The sequence below is a fragment of the Ips typographus genome, linkage group LG3 (genome assembly GCF_016097725.1).
Source record: "Ips typographus isolate SLU linkage group LG3, UJ_Ityp_2.0, whole genome shotgun sequence".
In the NCBI taxonomy this organism is placed as follows: domain Eukaryota; kingdom Metazoa; phylum Arthropoda; class Insecta; order Coleoptera; family Curculionidae; genus Ips; species Ips typographus.
In genome coordinates, this window is record NC_138424.1 from 9,745,273 (window position 1) to 9,770,426 (window position 25,154).

The following is a 25,154-nucleotide window of genomic DNA, read 5'->3' on the forward strand; positions in this document are numbered from 1 at the left end:
CAAATCATAAAAAACTACTCTTAGACTTCTATTTACAATGCATTGAGAACAAAATAAATTACGGATGTCCCATAATAAAAACCTTGAGGTAAACTTAACCAGACTCTAAAAAGTTGCGTTTTAGATTTGATTAATTGAAGAGCCAGGAATTACTAATCGATTAGCTTTGGTAATTAGTAATTATAATGGAAAGACGATGAAAAACTGGCCCACTTTTCAATTTGATCATTAATTTATATTGAAAAATTTTTTTTAATTGATTAACATTAACCACTCTTAAGATGAGGTTTTACGTTACACCTCAATTTGTTGATTCAAGTGACTAGTTAAATTCAACAACTGTTGTTCCACCAAAGTTCGTGTGTTTTAAAGTGAAAACTGAAAATCCCTTCGGTCTCAATTGCAGCTCGTTAAAGTTCATTTACTTGATTGATTGTGAACCGCCTCGAACAAGGCTTAAGCTTTGGCATTCCCTTAAGCTTAGTGGGTCGAACTTCAATTCTATCGGGGGGAGATTAATTAGTATCTGAGTGTATTGCACTAAGCTCGGCATCATTACTAACCAAACCTCATTTATCCACACTATGCTGAACTCATCACTCCTAACCTTCATCGATTCGTACTGATATTTACCTCATTGATAAATGTTCCTTTAATGCAGATTGAAAATCCAATAAGCAAAGACCATTACTGTCTTCGAACAAGAATTGATGTTTTCATATAGATAAAACTGGAATTGGATGGTTCGATTATAGGTTCTCATTTATATCCCCTGAAGCGCTGAAATATCTTCAATTGAAATCTTTAGGTCAGAAGGTCACTACTTTAATCATTAAAAAAAATCGTCAATTTCTTGCTGCTTTTTTTTCCGGAGCCAAAGACCCAGAAAAAGGTTTCCCCATCTCATAAATATATAGTATATTTAAATCAGAGGAAGCGACTGGCTAGGAGTCAGGGCCAAGCATCGATCTGTTGCTCCGAACGGATTATTTTCCACGGTCGGAGGAGCATTCAAAGACCCATATGAATAACCCTTTATCAGAAAGTATGGCAGGGGATATTCTTTACACTTTGCCACACAATATTCCGGCTTCGTGCAGATTATTTGACATCACTGCTTTGTTCTTACATGATATTTTATACACGTTTTAGTTTGCAAAGTTTCACTCTACATATTGCTGTAGTTTGGCCTAGAAATATTGATAATGTTGGAAGGTATAACAATCTAGTAAAAGCTACAGGCTGATATTCGGTTTCAATTATTTTTGTAGATACTAGTCAGGGTGTTCGTTTTTCGAGCATGAAAATATAATAATATATAATATAATAATTTTTATTTTCTGCTAATTTATCTGGTGAGGAAACTGAAAATCAATACTCTCCTCCTCTCTAAACATGGCAATAGCACCAGTAAGATACAACGTTTCAGTTTTTGCCAACCACCATCAGGTATTTTGTTTTTTCATGAAGACGGCACTAAAATTTGCTGTGCGGACAGTAAATTTATCTTAAAATCCTGTGACGTACTGCATATCTTCCCAGGTTGTAGGTACTAAGTAAAAATTCAGAAAAATTCAACGAAACCAAATTTCAGTCAGTATTTTTCAAATCGGAGGGTTACGGCTCTGAAATTTGCTGTGTTGGTAGTAAACTAAACTTAAAACTAAACACCTCGTACTGCATATTTACCACAAACAGTGCTTATTTCAGTCAGATTGTACTAAATATCAAAGTCAGTTAAAATAGAACACATATTTTTCAAATATGGCGTTAAGGCCCTGAAATTTGCTGTGTAAGTAGTAAATTAACCTCAAAATCCAAGGACGTACTGCCACAAACAACCCTTACTCTAGGCAGACTGTGATAATACCATTGAGAATGAAGGAAAATCAGTTAAAATGCCACAAAACCCAATTTCCGTCAATATTTCTGAAATCGACGGGTTACAGCCCTGAAATTTGCTGTGTATGCAGTAGATTGAAACTAAAATTCAGGGGCGTTCTGCATTTCTTACAAAAACAAAAAAAAATACTTCTAAAAATGAGGGAAAGTCAGTTACAACAAAGCAAAACACAAGTTCAGTTAGTATTTTTGAAATTGTAGGGTTACGGCATTGAAATTTGCTGTGTAGGCAGTAAATTATCTTTAAAAAATCCAGGACAGTACAGCATTTTTTCATAAGCAACCCTTACTTAACTCAAACTATGAAAATTACTACCAAAAAAGAGGAAAAGTCAGTTACAATAAAGCAAAACACAAATTCAGTTAGTATTAAAATTAGAAAGAAATGAGAAACTTTTTAAAAGAAAGGTAAAACAGATGTTAATTAATTTAGAGCCATATTGTATCAGGGATTATGTAAGAGACTATTAGGTGTACACTCATTCTTAAAATGACGCTGTTTCTTTTTGTGTTTTCATGTATGTTTTTTGTAGTTACAGGAAATGTATTGTGACCATAATTAGAAATAAAGAAGACTAACTAACTAACTAACTATTTTTGAAATTGTAGCGTTAGGGCACTGAAATTTGTTGTACTGGCTGTAAATGGACCTTTAAATCCAGAGACGTACTGCATTTTTTCCACAAGCAATCCTTATTTCAGTCAGATTGAGTCAGAGAATTGACTTTAAAATCCAGGACAGTACTGCATTTTTTCATAAGCAACCCTTACTTAATTCTAACTATGAAAATTACTACCAAAAATGAGGGAAAGTCAGTTACAACAAAGCAAAACACAAGTTCAGTTAGTATTTTTGAAATTGTAGGGTTAGGGCACTGAAATTTTCTGTACTGGCTGTAAATGGACCTTTAAATCCAGAGACGTACTGCATTTTTTCCACAAGCAATCCTTATTTCAGTCAGGTTGTACTAATAATCATTAAAAATACAGAAAAGTCAGTTAAAATTCAGTAAAACCCAATTTTCGTCAGTATTTATGAAATAGGGAGATTACGACCCCGAAATTTGCTGTGTATGCAGTAGATTGAACCAAAAATTCAGGGGCGTTCTTCATTTTTTACACAAACAACCCTTACTTAACTCAAACTGTAAAAATTGCCACTAAAAATGAGGGAAAGTCAGTTACAACAAAGCAAAACACAAGTTCAGTTAGTATTTTTGAAATTGTAGGGTTAGGGCACTGAAATTTGCTGTACTGGCAGTAAATGGACCTTTAAATCCAGAGACGTACTGCATTTTTTCCACAAGCAATCCTTATTTCAGTCAAATTGTAATAAAAATCATTGAAAATACAAAAGAGTCAGTTAAAATTCAACAAAACCCAATTTTTGTCAGTATTTCAGAAATCGGGACGTTATGGCCCTGAAATTTGCTGTGTGTGCAGTAGATTGAACCAAAAATTCAGGGGCGTTCTTCATTTTTTACACAAACAACCCTTACTTAACTCAAACTGTAAAAATTGCCACTAAAAATGAGAGAAAGTCAGTTACAACAAAGCAAAACACAAGTTCAGTTAGTATTTTTTAAATTGTAGGGTTACGGCACTGAAATTTGCTGTACTGGCAGTAAATGGACCTTTAAATCCAGAGACGTACTGCATTTTTTCCACAAGCAATCCTTATTTCAGTCAAATTGTACTAAAAATCATTGAAAATACAAAAGAGTCAGTTAAAATTCAACAAAACCCAATTTTTGTCAGTATTTCAGAAATCGGGACGTTATGGCCCTGAAATTTGCTGTGTGTGCAGTAGATTGAACCAAAAATTCAGGGGCGTTCTTCATTTTTTACACAAACAACCCTTACTTAACTCAAACTGTAAAAATTGCCACTAAAAATGAGAGAAAGTCAGTTACAACAAAGCAAAACACAAGTTCAGTTAGTATTTTTGAAATTGTAGGGTTACGGCACTGAAATTTGCTGTACTGGCAGTAAATGGACCTTTAAATCCAGAGACGTACTGCATTTTTTCCACAAGCAATCCTTATTTCAGTCAGATTGTACTAATAATCATTGAAAAACAGAAAAGTCAATTAAAGTGCAAACAAACACAATTTCAGTCAGTATTTTTGAAAATCGATCGGTTACGGCACTGAAAATTGCTCTTTAGACATCAGAATGTACTAAAAATCATTGGAAATACAACAAAGAAAAGGAAACACAATTTTAGTCAATGATTCTGAAATCAGGGAATTACGGTCTTGAAATTTGCTGTGTTGGCAGTAAAATGAATCTAAAATCCAGAGGCGTATTGTATCTTTTCCATAAACAAACATTTCCAACAAGTTTCTTGTTACTTCAAATAACAAATTTAAAAAAGCAAATTTAATCCTTATCAACCCTATTAAATTCAGCATGTTCAATATTAGTCCAGTGTTGTCACATGAGAAATCTTATTTTTGATAAACAATTTAAAAAAATAGAAATAAATACTTTCATTATTTGTAGGTTATGTATGTTAATAATTAATTACAATTAGCCGGTAAAGTATACAATTTTCACAAATCTTGAGAATGATTAGTTAATTTTTATGATACTTGAGATATTTTTGTGGAATTAAAATGTATGACTAAATTTTCCATTTAAATTCTAGTTTCAACAATAAAACTTTTCATAGCACTAATAGCTCTGTATGTTCCACGGCAGAACCTGTTTCGGTGTTTGCTCTATTATGCTTTATTGAGCTATGAAACTTAATTGCCATTTGCATGAAAACATGAAAGTCCTACCGCATTAAAAATTTATTTGCCAGCCTTACCAAATGCTGTAATAAGTCAAAAAAAGTTACTTGAAGAGCCTCGCAATAAATTACATATCTTTTTTGCAATTTAGACGATTTTGATGGTACTTATTTTAATAGTTGTCAATACAGATAATTCGACAATTCTCTGGCAAAAACTAAAATCATATTTTGAATTAAGAAACTTCAATTTAAGGCATTACTACCTTAAAAAAAGTTAGTACAGCTGCCTTACAAAGTGATTTTTGCAAAAATAGGTATTTTTGAGTAGAAATCAATTAATGTTCAAATAGTCAAAGCCATCTTCAGACAAAAAATGTCGTAGACGAAAATAAATGTACTTTGGATCTTCTGTATTTTTTAAAACTTTAAAACTGTATTTTAAAAGATTAATTGATATTTTTACAAAGTTCTAATAGAAAACCTGCAGCAAGTTTTAATTGCCAGAATCAAAGTACTGTTAAAGCACCTTCAGTTGGAGATTTTTCAAAGACATTTTTACGAAGAACAATATTTTGCGAAAATTACTATATTTTAATTAATTAACCTATCCTGATTCCTAAAAAAAACATAACAACATCCTGTGTATTTAAAAGTCTCAATATCAAATACTCAATTGTGAACTCAGTTAATGAGTAATTTTTGAATTAAATTATTTACTGAAATGAAAAAAATTTTGAAAAACGGTGTTTCATATGATCGCACGGATAAGGTTTATTCAGGATGAAATTTAAATTGATATAAGTAACCAAATAACAGCAAATAGAAAACAAGAACATAATGCAAACGAGGAAACCCTTTGTTTTTAAGTTAGGTTGAGATAGATTTCAAGAGAACTTTTTTATACGTTATACCATATACAAATTTTTACATAAATGCAGTAGAGTATTAAATTTTAAAAAATATTCTTATTTTTGTTAAGATACTTTCACTTTCTACCCTTTCTGAGATCTAAATAAAAAAATACTGTTCTATAAAGCGATTGAGGCTAAGAATTTTCTAACTCTTTAAAACATAAATGTTATTAATTCAGGTGGATAGAGGTTTCTAGTATCTGTTACTAAGATTATATTGGATGGGCTCTTAAGCCAATTTAATTGAATTATTAAACCTTAATTAGCCAGTGTTGGGTACGTATTACCTCAAGATTTAGTTAATTCTGAACCAATTAGTCATGTATATGGACATAAGCTGTGGGAAATTAGGTAAGTCTTAATTAAGTTAAGCTTACTTCATCTAACTAATTGAAGTGATATAAAGGTGTAGTAGAGCTTTGAACATCCAAATAAATTTAAGTAAGATTCATAATTTGTGCTAAATTATTTGAATTTATTATTAAAGCCGGCATATTATATTATTAATGTATGTTTTCTAATCGATATACAGAGCATGAATATAAAATTATATTGTGACATAATAGTTAATTCTTTCATTAATAACTACCACCAAATCGATATTTATGCTAGTTAATACATTTTTAATTAATCGCACGTTAATTTGACTACTTTACATAACCTTACAGAGTACGACTCTCCGCAATTTTGAAGAACAGATATGGCAACAACTCTCTAGCTCACCAATACAAACCATAACAACAACCGGCACAATTAGTCAAATTAATGGACACCAAAATGTGAACCGAAAAAATGGACATCGTGTCCAAACAAATGACAGTATGCGGGACAAAAACAAAGACGCATCGACGTCGGGATGGTCGCGTGAACCGCCGCCGCGTTTGTCGATTCGCAACTGTCTAGGGCACCATGGCACACTACCACTTGTGGCGCGATTTTTCTGGGGGCCGAGGGGCGCAGGGACACGATGCCGAGGGGAAAGAACGGACCCCGTGCAACACGCACCCTTTAGCGGCAAAGTTAGACGCGAAGGGAATTTACAGTGTGTGCGGCTCCCTTTTTTTTTCTCTCGCTCATTAGTTATAATTAAACGGTTAATTATAATGCTAATTTGCATTTTTTGTGCTAAAAGTTGAAATCTTGGGGTGAAACTAAAAGTAACATACAAAACAGCAAACTACGTGAGTTTGAGGTTGCAGATGTTTAAATTTGCATTGTTATCAACTGCTCAAGTTACATATTTTATGAAAAGTCATATATTCTTTAGGTTTAGGTTATTAGAAATGTCAAGAAAAGCCGCCAGGCGAGTTGTGGCATCATCTACAAGAATAATATCCATTATACACGAGGTAGAGAAAGTATAGTCCATTTTGTTGTAGTAATAACGTGAAAATTTAAAACACGACCTTTAAATAAATACAAGTTTGCAGAAAGTTTTATTAAGATCTGTAAAACCATTTCCCAGATATTGCAAAAAATAGATTTTTTCTAATTTTGGCATATAAAGTGACACTTTTCAAAACTGATTAGAGTGACAAAACGTTTTACTTTATGTAACTAGTTATGAAATAGCTATTTATGTAACCAGTTACGAAAAGATCGATTTTGTGTAACGAATGAATGTTTGTAGGGCGAGCGCAGCGAGGTCCTACAATTTGAATGAGTTACACAATAAGACATTTTCGAAACGTGTTGCATACATAATTTTTTCTAATTTTGACCAAAAAGCGGTAAAAACCATCTTTTAAAGTGATTTAACACAAATATTCACTTTCATAGCACCTTGTATAAACAGTGACAACGACATGTTATGATGGATGTCGCCCATATGTTTCTACGGAAATGCATAAAAACAGGGAGTGATGAAATGAACTTTTCATAACTAGTTACATAAAGTGATACTTTATGTAACTAGTTACATAAAGTAAAACGTTTTGTCACTCTAATCAGTTTTGAAAAGTGTCACTTTATATGCCAAAATTAGAAAAAGTGTTTGAAGATAATAGAAGAAATGTTTATTAGAAGAAATGTTTTTTCAAAAAAGTGACAGTTGCAACGCTCAACATATTTTTGTACTCTATCAAAACCGTATTTCATTTTGCAATGAAACTACTACTATTACCTCCTGATACTTCAAATTCATCAGTCTGCTGCAATATCATTAAAAAAGTGCATTTCAAAGAAGACAAAAAGATTTTCGGTTTTCATGAATACATTTTCAAAGGCCTAAAAACTTGCCTCAAAATACTACCTACCTACCATTTCTGAGATATTTTAAAATGCACCCTCGGTAAAATTTTAAAACGTTGATACTACCTTAAGACGACTGCATGGAATCGTCTAAAAGACTTTTCCAAGTAGGTCATTTCTAAGTTTAAGCCTGTGAATAAAATAGATCTTTTATGCAGTGCCACTCAACTCTGACGAACAAAAGTATCGTGTCTCGCTTTGCCAACATTGGAAAAAGGCAGACAATTTTCGGTTTAATCTCGAGCCGCTGTCGCTTCGTCGAATAGGAACAACAAAAGCCTTTTGTTCCTCTGCTTTTTAATAGCCCTGGGTGATACTCAATGACGAAATTACAGAAACGCGCTATTCCCGTTACTTACTCGCTAGAATGCCGGCAGGTGGTTTGCTGTACTTACCTGAAAAAAAGAAAAAAATTGGTTCAGTTTTACTAGATAGCAAAGCAAAATTCAATTAAAAGTTTAACTCATTAAGTTAAATACGATGATATTAAAACTTGACTTTAGACGCTCATTCTCCAGCTTCAAAGTTTAATAGCTGAGAAAAAAAGCAATCAAACTGACTATAGTGACCGTAATTGTCGAGCATTCAACGAATTAATCGATACAGCGTGAAAACTGTATTGAACTGCTGCAATAACATTGACATTTTCCGAATAAGATTGGAAATAAAGTGCAAAAGCAATATTTGATGCGAATTTTTGTTTGTCAAACACGCAGAAAGAAAATACGAATCCGGTTATTAAATTCCGCAGTCAAGTTCAAGGCTGTTGGTTACGCAAAACTCGTAGTAGGACGCATTATCCTCTTCTAATTGCGACAAGACGAATCGACCAAAGTGGGAAGAGATAATCGCAATTCAGATCCGAAAGCTTTTGTAAACGTGGAGTAGTTTAAATTAGGTCACAAGTCGTGGCAGTTTCAGGTCAATGCACATTAATGATGTACTGCTGTTGCAGCTTAAGCAAGGAAACACGATATCGAACCATTGAGCTTACAATTTGTTTTCATTAAAAATTGATGCTGAAATGACAGTATCAAGTAAATCAAAATTAAAAAAGTTCTTTGGTTAACTGTGCGATTATATACTGGACTAATAATCTGTAAAAGTTGTTCTTTGATCTTAAAATTGTCAACAAACTAAGCGAGTATTTTAGATTGATCAGTAAACTCTAAAGAATCACTGGACTTTTTTAGTTGATTATTTTCCTGTTAAACTCGTAATTCATAAAAACTCTGAAATAGATAATGTAACTGTTTCAACTTCTTTAAGTTTATAATGAAATCGATCAATAAACCAAAGAATGTCTCAAATTGAGCAGTCAGGCATCTTAAGAATGACTTTTGAGTGGTTTATTAAACTGCAAAAGGTAAAATTGTTAGTTTCAAGCTGTTTACCAGACTGTAAAAGGTAAAACTTTTTATTAAAAGTTTCTAGCAAACGTTTTAAGTTAGTTATTAAGAATCCTAATCCAGTATTTTATGTTGTTTACCAACCCTCTAACAAAGTGAACTGAGTGGTGGCAAACAATCCAAAATTGGTTTTTATTTATAGTTACTTTTTTGAAATTACAACTTTATTAGGAGTTATTTTATAAGAATTAAACACTATATTGCAATTTGTTAAACGTCCTTAACACTGTTACTTTTTTTTGGATTTTCCAACATTTTTTAAAAATTGACTGAGCTGGGTTTTGAAACCGCGTTTGAGTCAGTTTGTCAACATTGCAGAGATTGAGTTTTAAGTTAAAAAACTGATCAGTTTAGCAACGTTCTGAAATTTGTTGATTATTTTAAATAATTTTAGGAAAAATTACTACATTTAAATCACTTGATATTAAATTAGAACAATGTTCGGCTTGACAACGTTACAAAAATGCGATTATTGATCAGTTAGAAGTAATTTTAAGAAAATGGTCGATTTGGCAACGTTACTAAAATATAATTGTGGATTATTTTAAGTGATTTTAGGATAAATTACAACATTTGAACAATTTGATAACAAATTAGAAAATAGTCAGTTTTATAATTAAATGTCATCAAGAAAGATAGTTAAAAATGTAGAACAAGTACTGAATATGAAAATCGCAATAAAAGTGGTTCCTTTTATTTAAAAAAGGTGAGAATCATATATTCTCAAATTATGAAAACAAAAATATTAACTTAAATTTAGTGGAGACAAGCCGATGAAACCAGAGCAAGACAGCAACAAAATGAATAAAGATACAAAACAGAAATGGAACTGACACTTGACACTGATGACAACAATCCTATTTTGTCGCAGTCAGCTGTCAAACGACCCTTTTCGTTTTCGGGGTTTGCGGTTTTCTCTCCAACAAACCAAAACGAATAAATTGAGAGCCTTAAAATTTAAAATAAAAAAAAGCAGAAAATAAATCGTTTATAAAGAAAAAACAAAAATAAGAGTTGTTTTTGTGATTACTTTATTCACTTGTCTTTGTTAACGTCAGTTGTCAAATGCTAGATCATTCAATCCCGTATATATCGTTTAAAAAGTGACGTTTTAATCGGATTCAGTGTTTCAATCCTGTTAATATTTAGGATCGACTAGTCAATCCAAATCGTTAATTTGTGTTGTTTATATCGAGGATTTTATGGCGGTTTACTTGATCGGATTGAATAAGCAAATTCAATTTGATCGATATAAACGTAAAGTCCGTGCCATGGCTTGTGCCAGTGACGTAATAGTTGCCGTTCCTTTTCTATTAAAAGTGAACTGATCGAGATGGAAATGTGACGTCATTGACATATGTTATTTATGAATTTTTATATTCGGGGCTAGCGCAGGGTTACAGAAATAACTCCACGTCATCTGATCAACATATTAAAAAAACGAACAGGTGTCACGTGACCAAATGTGTAATGGCTTCACGAAATGTGCACCAGCGATATATTTCTGAACGCAATCCTATGCGCGACGCCATTAAAAAATATTAATTTTGATTTTTTTGACGTTTGCTGACACTTTTCTCGAATTTTTTCCTGCTGTAATTTGAATTTATTGATTTTTGGGTTTGGGTAGTTGCAAACTTGTATTTGTAATTTTGATATTACAATTACAATTATTTTTGTTTTGTGTCGTTTTGATAGCACAATCATTTTTCAAGTTTAAATTGAATAGTACCAAAAGACAGTTTCAGAAAATGATTGTGCAATTTTCCAAAAAATTCTTCATAACTCGCTTATTTGAAATATTCTGTGTAGACACACCATATGACAAAAGAAAGCTAATGAATGGGGCTATCACGTGATGTTGACCGGACCAGGCTAAGTTGTACCGTTTTTCCGCTAGAGGGCGTCAAAGTTGATTGTTTTTCGGATATTTTCAATAATATATCAAAAACGGTTTGAGTTAGGGGTGTGAAATTACCACGTGGTAGATGATAGGCAACTTTTACTAAATATGACATTTTGAGACTGAAAAATAAAAAACCGAATTTCTGATATATTTTACAGACGGTTTTTTGAATTTTGAAAATTGTCTTTTACTGCCTAGACAGTTTTGGGTTAATGGTAGAAATATAACGTAGAGTGTTATTTGTTAAAATATGATTTTTTAAGGGTGCCACGCCCTAAAAAATGTCAAGAGCGCCATAATTTTAAGATCATCTCCGATACCGTGACAGTTAGAGCAAAATGGACGTCAGATTCGTGTTCCCCAGTTTGAAATTAGTAAAAGAGGTTTGACACTTTAAGCAAAATTTAATATGGCCGCTATTAGTATATAGTAGGCTCAAAAATCCTAAATTAGAGAAAAACTTTATTTTTATCGTTGTTTTTCTTGAATATCTCAATAACGCACCTCGTTGGATGTCTGGTTCAACAAAAACAAAGCTCTTTAAATCACCGGAACAAACGCTTAAACCAGCAACTACAAAATATCAAAAAATATTTTGAGAACTAATCTGAGACATTAATAAATTTCAATATGACGTCACAGTTAATGTCGTCACTGCCACTTCTTCTGAGACAGAGAGTAGTCATTTATGTGTGAACCCGCTGGATAGAATCAATTTTATTTGTGGATTACGCTATTTTAAGAATAAATGTGGAGTAAAATACTAGAAATACTAAAATGTCTCATAAATTTTTTCGGTTTTTATACAAAAATAACTAACAGTCAGTTGCACCAGTGTGTTTCAAAAACAGGGTGATTCTGATTCAGAAACATTTTTGAATCATCCTTTTTTTGTATTTAAAAAATGCAGCATTAACGATGTGAATTTCCATGGTTTTTGTGATTGTCCTGAATTTCAGGTTGTCGCCAATAGTGTATTATCAATGGAATCATCCAAGTAAAACAACCCACTTTTATGCTTAGGTGGTGTTTCACATGACTAATTTCCCTAATTTTCTATTAAGGTTGTGGTCTGTAAACTGGTTATTGTAGGTATACCAATTGAAATCTTCTAGTAATGTTCAAATTTGTTAATAAAATTCATTGGGGTGAGTTAAGAGATTCTCCTAAACGCGGTTTTATTACTCCAAAACTTTAATTCAGTAATAAAAAAAATACCATATTTCAAAATTTTACTGTGTTGCACATACAAATCCGTAAATAAATATGCAATAAATTATATTCTCAAACGGACCAAAATCTTTTAATATCATTATTATGAAATAGTATAAATCTGAGTAGTTTATTAATATTAAATATTTTAATATAAAAATAGGAAATGCCAACATACTTTGTACAAGGTTGCCGTAGTGATCGACTATTGATTTAGCTATAGAAGATATGGAGATTGTCTTAAGTAAGTATAAATACCACATGTGAACCCGCAAGTATAATACAGGGTGAAGCAACGAAACCAAAACTGTTCATAAGGTATAATTTACTCATTTGCTTGTAAATATTTTGAGTGATATTCGCTTCTCTAAAATATTATCCTTACATTTTTGCTTCATTAAAGGTTTTTCATTTTTATTTACTGTTAGTCTACTTACATTTGAAAGAGCTTATATGTGAAAAATTGTGGTTTTGAAACATTGAATGAACACAAATCGCTTTCCATATTGTTTTCTATGGGACTATGCAGACTAAATTTAAATTTCTTTTTTTCATTTAGTCGGTAATTTACCTAAAATCACTCACTGAAACAATCACAACAACTTGAAAAAACACTTAAATCTAACTTTTTCTTTGAGCTTTGTATTAAAATCATTACATTTGAAATTCAACAACTAGTTTTTTCAGTTTTTTGGGGTCTATCTTGAATAGAACCTTAAAAATTATTTTAATGTCTTTTAATTTGGTGGCCAATTCATTAGCTAAAATAGTCAAAAACTGAAATTTTCATTAGGGTAAGTAAAAGATAAAGTAAAATTAGAAAAGTAAAATTCAGTATGACAGGAAAATTTACCAATTTTACCAGTAAATTCCAATTTGACTAGTAAATTTACGAGTAACTAATTGAAATTTGCTTGAAAGATATCATGTTCCTGTCATGGCTGCCATTAATTTGATTAAAGTAATTTTCGGTCAATATTGTCAAAATAAAATCCTGAAAAATAAAGACTGAAAAAAAGGCTGTTTTGATTTATTATTTACTGTTTTAACAATTTTGGTTTATCAATAATAACATAAGTAAAGTAAAATTTGTCTGACAAAGTGTACCAAATGAGGAACAATCTTATAACGTTTTTATAAAAAAGTTTCGAGTTTTGACATTAGGGTCAGATATCACGTGGTTTTTGGAGCATAATTTAGCTAGGCAGTCACGTGACCACAGTCAAAATAAGTGTCATGAATCTCAGAAACACGTTTTGTATTGAATACTGCAAGAAAATATTTATAAATCCTGAGTTTTGCTACTTTTGAGCACAGTTTCACAGTTTGACAAGTGTTTTTCTAAGGGCAAAATTGCTTGTCAAGTCCACTTGTAACCAGAAAAATGCAGTTTTAAGCACATTTTTGAAATCCTCATTAAGTTTTCTACCCAATAACCTGAAAAAACACTACAAAATTTCAGTGTCAAAGTTTGAACTGCTACAAAAATTGATTGAGTTTTTCAGGCCATAAACGAATTTTATAGAGTTTCACTGAAAATACTTGCCAAGTTCAAAAACCAAGATGAAAATCACGTATAGCAAAAACTAAATTAATTTGGCATGACATAACAATATATTAGAAAGATAAATGTTTTGAAGGTGACATTTGCTACTTTCTATTACATTATTGTGTAGCATTTTACCAGACGCAATGCTACTCCAGAGTGTGGAAAATTATCACTTTCCACACTAGCTACGAACACAACTATGAACCTAAATAAGTGGAATTATCAACCACTAAAATGAGCAGTTAAATTAACCATTCATTTAATAACTCAACGATATCTAAACTTAACATTCTTACTTGGCGCTCTAAATTTAAGCCATCTTAGAGCCCCAAAACTGTGTCTAATTGAGATTAGCGCGACAGGTATGACATAAATTTGTAAAATCAAGCGTTAAAAGGAAATAGAAACGTGAGTACTACGTTGTCATGGTAACATCGACCCTTTTGCCAGGGCCTCGTGGCGGCCGCTACATGTTCATGTAACCGATCCACACTTTTAAGGAAACATCCAGGGTGTTGTTACCCTTTTAGAGCGAGCCCATCCTGCCTTGAAATGAAAGAAACTTATCTTAAATAGGCGAAGTTAATACATTAGCGTATCCCTAGGATTTTAGGATAAAATTTCCTTTGATACCCCTCTGAAAAGGCATTGAAATACCCGTTTTTTCTTTAGTGTCTTTCCGGATATCCGTTGCTGTCCCCTGAAGCGATTCTTATGGCAAGAAAATAACATTAGAAAGCTCCGAAAAGGGCTTAAAGAAAGAGAGAGCGAAGTTGGTGAAGTGTAAACCTTTATGAGGCTTTATGGCCGATGGTAAAGCAACCAATCAACCAACAGTAATGAAGATATTTTTTTGTATTTGTATTAGAAGCTTCATACCCACAGCAGAGAATAGTACCTTATAATAGTAAATGGGTAAATATGCTTACAAAATACTTATTTGTGTACTAAAAGCTTTATGGAGAATATACATATTTGCCATTGACATTTTTTTTCAATTCTGCAGGTTGCCATTTAGACTCAAAACGACTTTAAATTTCCGAATATTTAAGTTTTGCGCCACTCGGTTGCGATGACAATTATTACAGTGGAACTATTACCAACCTACTAAAATCAAAACAATTTTGGGTTGTTTTATTATTAGTAGAATTCAAATATTATATTTCAATTAAAGTGTTAATATATACGATTAGAAAATAGAGCAAAATTGTGATATCTACTTTATTCAATACTATAGTTGGCAGTGTTGCCAACCATTAAATGATATAATTTTGCCACAAATATTTCCAGATTTTACTAAAATTTAAGTTTTGCTTTGATTCTACCTTCTTATACTTTGCAAATCGTTTAAGTGTCCACTTAAAATGCTATTATTACGTAGACGTTCAATATGGATATGCTGATCTCAGAATAAACTGAATTTTTAGAATAAGTCACAACCAGCAAAATTCAACTCATCAACTTATAAAATCTACTTAAAATGATTTAAAACTGTATTGCTTTTGAACATATATTTTTTAAATTTTATAGCGTGATATTTAAGAGTTTGCAGCGTTTTAGCACATGAAACTAGCAAGAAAACAGCTTCACGTCACCTCTGTCAAAAAATCGTGCTCATGGAACTCTAAAATACAATTTAATGTGAATTTTAACTTATTATACTAGTGTGAAAGTATTTACGTTATACCTTTCTGGAGAAGTTGATCTTGATAGTTTTGAATTAATGACAGATTGAAATATGCTCAAAATAACTAAATACCAGTCACGACTGTCCAATTTCTACTCATGGACCCATAAACAAGTATTTAATATGATGTACAGGGTGTCCCAATAAACCGTGCACGCGGCTGTTCTACAAAAATTATGGCTACAAAAAAATGTTTTATTAGTAAATGCTGGAAATAATTTTCAGCTTTCTAAATTCACCGCTAGGGGGCGTTTCGATACCACTAAAATGAAAAATGTCCAAAAACTCTCACAATTTAAATGGAAGTATAGTAAACATCTCATAAAAGTGGTAGGAGTAGTCAAAAGTTTGCTTTGAAAGAAATTAAATATCTCGAAAACGGCTAATCGTAGAAACTTTTGCGGTATTTTAAAGAGCATTTTCTGTAGAGTGTCCTAAAACAATGTTCCATTTAGTTTTCGGTCTTTTCGATAGAAGGCGTTTTTTACAAAAAGTGCACTTTCATCTTAGATATCTCGAAAAAATCAAAAGCAATGGTATAGCTTCCTATTACTTATTCCATAAGAAATCAGATTTTCTATCGTGTGTGAAAAAAAGAGATTTTTTTCGTTGTCTGAATCAAAACGGAATTGCGTGTCCTAATGACTGCCATTATAATCAAACCCTATGCAACATATAGTATTCTAATTTGATTAATAATGTAATGTTTATAACTGTAAAAAAGCTATTCTCAACGATTTTTCAATAATATCTCGTATTACAAAAGAGATAGAGTAGTGCAGTTTTCACACAACGATACATAATCTGATTGCTTATGGAATAGGTAATAGGAAGCTATACCATTGCATATGATTTTTTCGAGATATCTAAGATGAAAGTGCAATTTTTGTAAAAACGCCCTCTATCGAAAAGACCGAAAACTAAATGAAACATTGTTTTGGGACACTCTACAAGACAGAAAAAGCTCTTTAAAATGCCGCAAAAATGAAGTTTCTACGAGTAGCCGTTTTCGAGATATTTAATTTCTTTCAAACCAAACTTTGGACTACTCCCACCACTTTATTTGAAGAGATAGAAAAAAAAGTTAAATAAGAAAATTCTTCGTATTCGTTCATTTGTATCAAATTAAATTCGGTCCGAAACATAGATTTGTATGTCAGATTGTAATATTGTATGTCAATATTGTATTCATAAACCTTTACTATAAACAAGCATTATATTTGATTTGTACTGATTGTATTGCCTTTAAGCAATGTTTTATAGTTTGATAGCTTCAGGGAGTTGTATTTGACAGTTACCACTATTATGGCAGATTCAAATATATCCACAATAGACAGTTACACGTCACAACTACCAAAAAACAACTCATGAAACTATAAAATGCTTAAGCAGGTTTTACACCAAAAGTTTTACTTCAAAGAAATTGGACACATTTATTTGATCAAATTTTATGCATCAAATAAATTCATGAATATCTTGAAGCATAATGTGATTTCGTTTTACACCTATCAAACTTTTATGTCAAAGCTGTCAATGAAAACAGTTTGGCCAACCAAGAAAATTATTCCTACTTTGTTTTCTTATTTTTCTGGTTTTTTGAATATTTTGAAATCTCATAATCGCCTTGAATTCTGTATTTATGTATTGAATTCTGCAGCTTCAACTGAATACTAATAGTCAGTCTCTGATTTTAACCTCACTTTACTTTTCGTTTTTATCTGTTGGCAGTTGGCATTACGCAAAACGGCAAATTTGATCAAATAAGTTGGATGAAAATAGAACCTGTCCTATTTGGTGAAAAATTTGAAGTAAAATTATTTGAAGGTAAATTTGACATAAAATTTTGTTTTACACTGGTAAAATTTGTCCTTGAAGCAGCTTCATGAATAAATTCATGAATTTCTTTGACATCAAAGCGCAGTGTAAAACCTGCTTTACAAAAAATGATTTACACCGTTTGTATTTGCTTGTTTTGCTAACAAGTTTTATAGCTTTAGTTTACAACTTTTTGACAGATTAAAGTATCTATAAAATAAACGGATACTCGTGATGACTGTCCAATTTCTTTTTCTTCAAATTTGATACTTTTCCATTGCTACTAGATAAAGTCTGACCTGTTTTAAGCAACTTCCAAAACTTTAACATATATTACCAAAGTAATTAGTAAACCTTGTCGTAATAAATGAGCCAATGAGTATGCAAAGAACCTACCCTGAACCTATAAAATAAATTACAACCATTGAGCTCTTAGCTTCCTTAGTTAAAGTTATTAAAATGCCTAATTTATTTTACTTCTTATACACCTTTAAACTATACTTAAAACAACTTGCCTATTCTCTTTCAAACAATTTCTCATTAAATTTTCCGACATTGAGAAAGCATGATGCGATTTGCTGGTGTAAATATAGCCCGAAGGGCATATTCGCACAAGAAAGGGTTTTAATGAAAGAAACGTCCCCGCTGCTTTACCCCGACTAAGAAACTAATTTACACCGACAGTCTAAAAATGGCTCAACAACTAGCTGCAGGTGATTTAATAATGGAATTTGTCGGAATTAATACCTAACCAGATTAAGCTCCCTGGGGCTGCAAATTGTTGCGGACAACCTTGACATAAGTGGGTGGTTTGATGAGTTGGTTTACTGCGTAACTGTCAGTACCACAACTGGGCAGTTATTAAGTGTTTCCCTGAGTAAGCTTTTATCAGTAATAAGAGCAAAAACTGACAATTTAAAAAAAAAACAAATCTTGGAAATGTCAGAAATAAAGGTAATAGGAAAAACTTAAGATAATGGACCTTCAATGTATTGTATACACATTTTTCGTCTGTTTTTTGGATTGTTTCATAATATAGCCAACGTAGATCGCCACTAGATTTTAACCATTTTAATTTGTGTATTGTGTTAATCTGAAAAAAGAATTTTAATCTTTTAAATAAATGTTATATGTATAAATAACCTCGTGTATGTGTCCGAATAGGTCTTGTGTAAACAATGTAACACGGAATCATAATGAACATGTCCTGAGGATGCAGAAATAAATTTTGCGAATGTTGCACATGTGACTACTACTAAATACTAATTTCGTTTGTAAACCCATATAGATACAACTATTTTAGTATCATACTTTTTGCGTTCTATTACTATTATTTTCCAAAACTAGGTAGAATGGGAATATTGAAAGCCAGGCTGCAGTTTCATAACATAATAGCAAAATATAGGGCCAAAACTAAAATTACCCTATTTTACATCGACTTAACTCAATTTTCAGCTCTATTTCCACTTCTACCACTACAAACACTCTAGCAAAACTTTGCTTATGGTATTAATAGTAGTGAAATAAATTAACGTTACAGAAAGGAAATATTCCCATTAGGGGTAAAAGTTTAAATTTCGCTTAATTAACAACTAATGGTTCAGGTGTTAATAGTCCTTTTGTTAACTAAAAATGTTCTTAGTTTCGCTTTACTACAATTGTTTTTTTTTCCAAATTAACTACACTATTTTCTGCTCTTCTTTGAAGTTGCAAACCCCATTAAAAACCTAACAATGACCGGCAAAAACCGGTTATTTGAGGAGTGCAAAGTAATTGTTGTATGCCAGAGGCATACAGTGTTTGGATGAGAAAATTTGCATACATACAGTCTGAACATGAGTGAGGGCGCCGCCTTTGTAGTGTAGCTTTAATTTACCTCCCTGCACCAATACAGTCTAGTTAATCTTTGTGGTGTAGTTAGTTAAAAAGTCGATTCAAACATCAGTAGCTCACCCTGCAGGAAGGAAACGCAAATGGATGGATTTCGTAGCTTTATGATAAGGATAGAATGTCAAGAGACTACGTCGGGAAAATCAATTTGTTATTAAGTAAGGTTTCCGTTCCAGGTTTCTAGGTGGCGCTATCAGTCACTGGAAAAGTCCTGATGAATTGTGTTTTTGTGGATAAGTGGAAAGTTTGGTTTGAGGTTCTTATGAGAACTCTTGTTTTTGTCCTTATAAGCATAACAAATGTTGGTTACATCTGTTATTGATTACTTTGAAACTAATTTATAACAAAGGAAAATTCTCTCGGAATAAAATTTGCATTGAAGGTGTTAATTACCATAGTAAATGCTACTCATGTTTATCTAATGCTATTTCTAGGAAATGTTCACAAACTTTCTCTATTGAACAACACATATATACCAATCAAAAACGTTAAGAGACAGGCCTTGACACCAAAGAAACAGCCTACATACATAATAAATAAGAAAAACTTTTTGTTACGTGAATAAAAGTATAACAAATGAATAAATTGGTATGCAGTGTCAGCAGTCAGGCAGGAAAACTGGATGAAAGATGAGAATTTTCACGTTAAGGGAAAAAGGAAATAGATGCTCAAAGCCGTAGACTTATTTAAGTTTTCATGCCCCGAAACATCCAATATTATGATAGGACAATTCGTCATGTTAAGGCCAGTAAATTCTATATAATAGCATAAGGGAGCCAATATGGCGGCTGGAAAATTTAATATTGCTGAAACAAGGCACAACTGGGACGCATTAATTTTTGTTTTCCGTTAGTGTGGAGGAACGACACAAAATTGGGAAAATGCACACTTTAGGGTTGGAAGACACGCGATCGTTAGCAGCATAATCTAAAGAAATTAAATTCTTTCAATAAAGTCATGGGGAATTTCTCTACAAACGATTAAATGCGTTACTTAGCTGAAATTACTACGATTTGGTCATTACGTTTATCTTTTATTTACGATCCCTTTATGAGCAGATATCCCCTTTTTTGGGTCATATGAGAGCTTTTATAAAATTTCTTAAGCTTTTTTCAAAGTTTTAGAGTGTAATAGTGTAATAGCTTGCAAACTCAGTTTTCGTTAATCAAGGTACCAACCAAAAAGTAATTCAAACTTGAAGATTTGAAAAACTGTTGGTGTTGAAAGTAATCTTAAGCTTAAATCAAACTGTTAAGCCTTCAAGTTAGTTTTATTAAAATCGCAAAAAAGTACAATATACTTTTGTCATGAAGAAAAGCACGTGAAAATGAAGATGAAGAGTGATCAAAATAAAACAGCATGACAACATAACTATTAATCAATATTTTCAGCAAAAATATTGAAGTAATAAAATAAAAATACGAAAGAAAAAAAGTTGGCTTAAACAAAGTTTTATTATTATTTATTTTAAGAATAATTTGTTGTAATAATACAGCATTAAAAAGAATATAACAAAAAAGTGTTTTCTAAAATAGTATATTTGTCGTTGTATAGAACGACGATATAAAGTGAGGTAAATTCAGGAGGTGATTACTTGGGACACCATACGGTTTAAGTTAGGAATACTGCAACATTTTTCCTCAACCTTCACAATCTGAACTCAAAGGTAAAATAAACTGGAAAAAGCAACAATCAATACCCATAGAATTATATTACTAAAGAAGAAATATGAAATTCAGCAGGTAAGCAAAATATGTTATTGGAAAAACAGCAAAAACTGTAAAAATACTCTACTCTCTACTACTCCACGAGCGTGCGCAAATGAAAACATTCCCGCACTATTTTTGTTCTCGAAATATAGACCTTCCCGCACTAGTACGTAAAGAAATCATTTTTGCGCACTAGTGCGGAAAGAGATTATTTTCCCACACTAGGATAGGAAAATTAAATTGTGTTAATTTATGTATTATATTCAAAATTATTATTCCATATAACAATTGTTCATTTATTATTAATATTAGTAACAAGTAGATTAAAGGTAATTCGTCACATCAATAACCCATTTATGGTAATCAAGTTTGTAGGTTTTTTAAAGTTTTATTTTTGTACTTAATAATTTTAATGTGCTGTTATATTTTAGTTACATACATTATATGAATATGTATAAAAGAACAATATAGTTAGTAGTATTATTAAAAATTTATTTTTTATTTTTAATTTATCATATATTTTCAATTATTGGAAAACGCTCGTAGAAAAAATGATGTTCTTATCACGTGTGGAAAACATTTAGTTAAGAAAGAAAAATAAAGAAACCATACATATTTATTTATAGTAAACAATAAAAAAGTATAAAATAATAGCAACAAACAGATCAAAAAACAACTTATAATATAAGATAATTCTGTTGATATTTTTATACAAGATTTTTTGAAATTTGACAAAAATAAGATGATATAATATTGTAATAGGCAAGTAAATGTTTTGAATGTGACAAATAAATATACGCAAACGTCACATTCAAAACATTTGAGGTACCATCGTATATACTGGAAGTTGGTACCAACTTCACCATTTTAAATGGAGCACCTTGTATATAATTACATTTTTTGATTCTCCTCAAGATTTCAAGTATGTTTTATGTATCACAACCTATATCTGTATTCAACCGTTTTCGAGATATTGACGTCTGAAAAATTGACTTTTTATTATTTGAACTGTCACAGCAAACGAAAATAATGCAAAACCGTTTGCATGTTCCTATCTTAACATTTTGAGATCTATCCAGTTATTTTTAATTTTGACAGGTGTCAAAAATTTATAAGATCAAAAAATCTAAACTTTGCATTACAACCCTGGAATATGTCAGGAAAAGTTAAGATAGAAACATGCACGCCATTTTGCTCAATCTCATACTGGTTAGGAGCTATGGCAATTCAAAATGTCATTTTCAAACGTCAATATCTCAAAAACAACTGAATATACAAAAAAAAATAAATAATAGGAAAAAATCAAGTAAAGTGAGATAGTAATAGATAGTAATCATGATGGCCATTTGAAAAAATGTTGTGTACCTTGGAGTAATTAAACTGTTATGTGTCCGAGCAGGTCATAGGAAAAATGGTGGTCAATTTAGGTATTAATTCCAATGAAAGCAAATAAATTCTATAAGTAGTATCAAAGAAGCAGCAAAACTTTTATCAAAGAATTCCTGTTCTGAAGTCTGTTTAGTTACCAATTAATGCTTTTTTAAGAAAATTGAGTTTGTTCTCCATGTATTTTGTTTTAGGATTATGAAATAAAAGAGTTTAACTGAATTTTATACGAAACCCCACCTTTGTATGTATGTAAAATATCCAGAACAACGTTCAAACGATACTTGTGCTAATACAAACACAGAATCAAACAACAATCTCAGTTACACATCCAACTTTATGAGTGACGCAGTAATAACTGCATTGTTACACGTGTCCTCCATCATCGGAAGCTCAATTCGCACTTTAGCACAGAAAATCGAATTAAAGTTGATTGTTGCCTGTATAAATGTACCAGACACACTTGGTTGTTTACTTACAACGACCTTCAACTTTAGTAATTTCTGTCCGCTTTTGGAGCCAGAAAGCTTTTCATTTATTTTACAAACGAACATTGCCTCAGGTCAAGTCGTTTGTTTGTAAATTTGTATTCATACCCAAAACACTAAAAGTAGAAAAAAGCAATTAGAGAAATCCTCCCTAAACAATAAAATTGTCTTTAAAAACCTTCCTGAACTAAAAAAATTTAGCTAAACGTTCATTTTGTGGATTTGATTAATTAAACGCAGTAAAATAACTAGGCAATTTGGCTTCGGTTTAAAGGTTAGGGTCAGGCGGTCGATCCCTAAAACACGAAACTAATTTACATGTGTAACAATCCTTGTTTGCTTATCTAAACGGTGGAATTGGGTTCTTTTTTCCGGAGGCACTTAATAAAACATTGGAAAATTGTTTACGTAAACAAAGCAACTTAACCCTGGATTCATTTGTTAATTGGATAAACATAGAATAAAATAAAAAGCTTTGTGAAAAAAAAGTACATCCACTTTGACATTTTGTTACTTTATGTACATAATATAAAAAAGTACAATTTGTAAAATATGTATTTAAAGCAATTTTCACATAGAAAGTCGGTTGTCTAATAAGTAAATATTTGTGAGACGTGTTAAGCCAGCTTTAGTGATGAAATTAACTGATCTGTTACGAAAAACTTTTTCGTAAACACTGTAGTTGAGTAATCGGTTATGACTGCCAATCTCAAATCCACTTTTAGTATAGAAATATTAATGTAGGTGGAGACAAAAAGATTTAAGAAGTATGATTTACCTAGGATAGTGGTCTCATGTAGAAGAAAAAAAATTTGTACAAACAAACTAGAAGACAAGTGAATAAAGAAGAGAAATGAAGATACAACTACCCAGAGAGAACAGACTGAAGAATAAATGACCAAGAAGAGAATGAAAAAAGAAAGGACCAAGTTCCTAAGAAGATTTTAAACTGGAATCCTTCATTTTGCAAAAGCAAACGAGGAAGACTACACCAAAGCTGGAGGGAAGAAGAGGAATAGAGACATTAGGGTAATGAAAATTTGGAATTGGTTGCCAATAGTTTTTTAAACTTACTAACACTGGACACTAATTAGATTTTTTTAAATTACGGATCTGTTCTGTATTTCGGTTTTGGAAATTGAAAGGCATGTGTGAAAACTAGAATTTTCAAAAAATACAAGTCCAACCCTAGATTTGTGTAAATTACATGTTTTCTTTTCTCATACTTTCTAGATTGATTCTTTAAAGAAACCATTGTACTTTGCACTTATCCTAAAACTGTTACTCTACTGATTTTGATGGACCACCCAGTTTAATGCCAATAAAACAATGTTTAGAGCCTACACATCTAAAACTTAACGTTTTTTAACAGTACAAAAAAGTTGGAATCATTATTAATCAAGGGCTTCACTAAGGGGATGTCATTCATCTGGCATTTACCGAGTTATTTTCGTTTCCTCATTAAATATTTAAAATACCGGGCAAAATAGAACCAGATTAGATCGATAAACATCCGTTATCCCCGGTTTCATTTTGCCTTTCGGCCATTCAGCTTTGCAATCGGACTGATTCGATGCAATAAATGCCCTCGTTCAATTTTATGATATGTATAACCCTAATTACTGTTATTAATTTGCATTTTTGTCCAACAAGGAAACGAGTTTTCCCAGTTAGTGAAATCTGGGGTTTTACGTATGAAATTGTGCAGAAAATTGGGGACAACAAACTTCCTTCAGGACAATCGTGGCGGATCTCATACAAGTAAACTTTCCCTGCAATTTCGTTGTGTAACTAACGTGTTGCCTCTATAAAGACGTGAGATGTACGTTCAATGACTTGGTGTTGGTGATCTTTAACCGTATCTAGGAATAGGACAAAGTTTACCTTGACAACAGTCTAAATTCAAAATTTGTTGTTGAACGTTGAAAAAGTACCATAATTTTAAGGAGTAAATGGTTGTGAATTTCATTTTAGACTTTCCGGGGGCAAACCACGTGCAGTATTGGCAATTTATCTTTTGTCAAAACTTTGAAACTAACTACTATTATAAACAGCATTTCAACTGATTAGTTAACTTTAAAACCAGCTACCGTTGAATAAAACCAAAAATAGTTTACCATTTCACTATTGATTAATGGTTCCTATTGAATTTATTGAATATAACACAAATTTGCTAAATGTTTTGCTTCTTAGTTTATAGATTTGGAAGATCAGTGATTGCATTGTTACACTAATCAAATACATAACTATTTCTTGCTATTAATTTCTAGATATTAGATCGATATTTTGGAGTTCCTTAA

At 31.7% G+C, this 25,154-nt stretch overlaps 2 protein-coding genes across 8 annotated transcripts in view; both read right to left on the reverse strand.

Annotated features, from left to right (window-relative positions):
* The window catches only part of Syt7 (Synaptotagmin 7), a 233,725-nt gene that overhangs the window by 86,672 nt on the left and 121,899 nt on the right, over nucleotides 1-25,154 (reverse strand). For 2 of the 7 annotated variants that reach the window (XM_081974772.1, XM_081974768.1), the window contains exon 1: nucleotides 6,287-6,446. The exons of 4 other annotated variants lie outside the window; for them this stretch is intronic. The gene's annotated coding sequence lies outside the window, so the exon portion shown is untranslated. Of the gene's footprint in view, nucleotides 1-6,276; nucleotides 6,447-25,154 lie in introns of those variants that run through there. One more of the 7 variants, XM_081974769.1, reaches the window with a different exon arrangement.
* Nucleotides 1-25,154, reverse strand: part of LOC145725871 (uncharacterized) — a 211,107-nt gene that overhangs the window by 27,783 nt on the left and 158,170 nt on the right. The window lies entirely within an intron of this gene.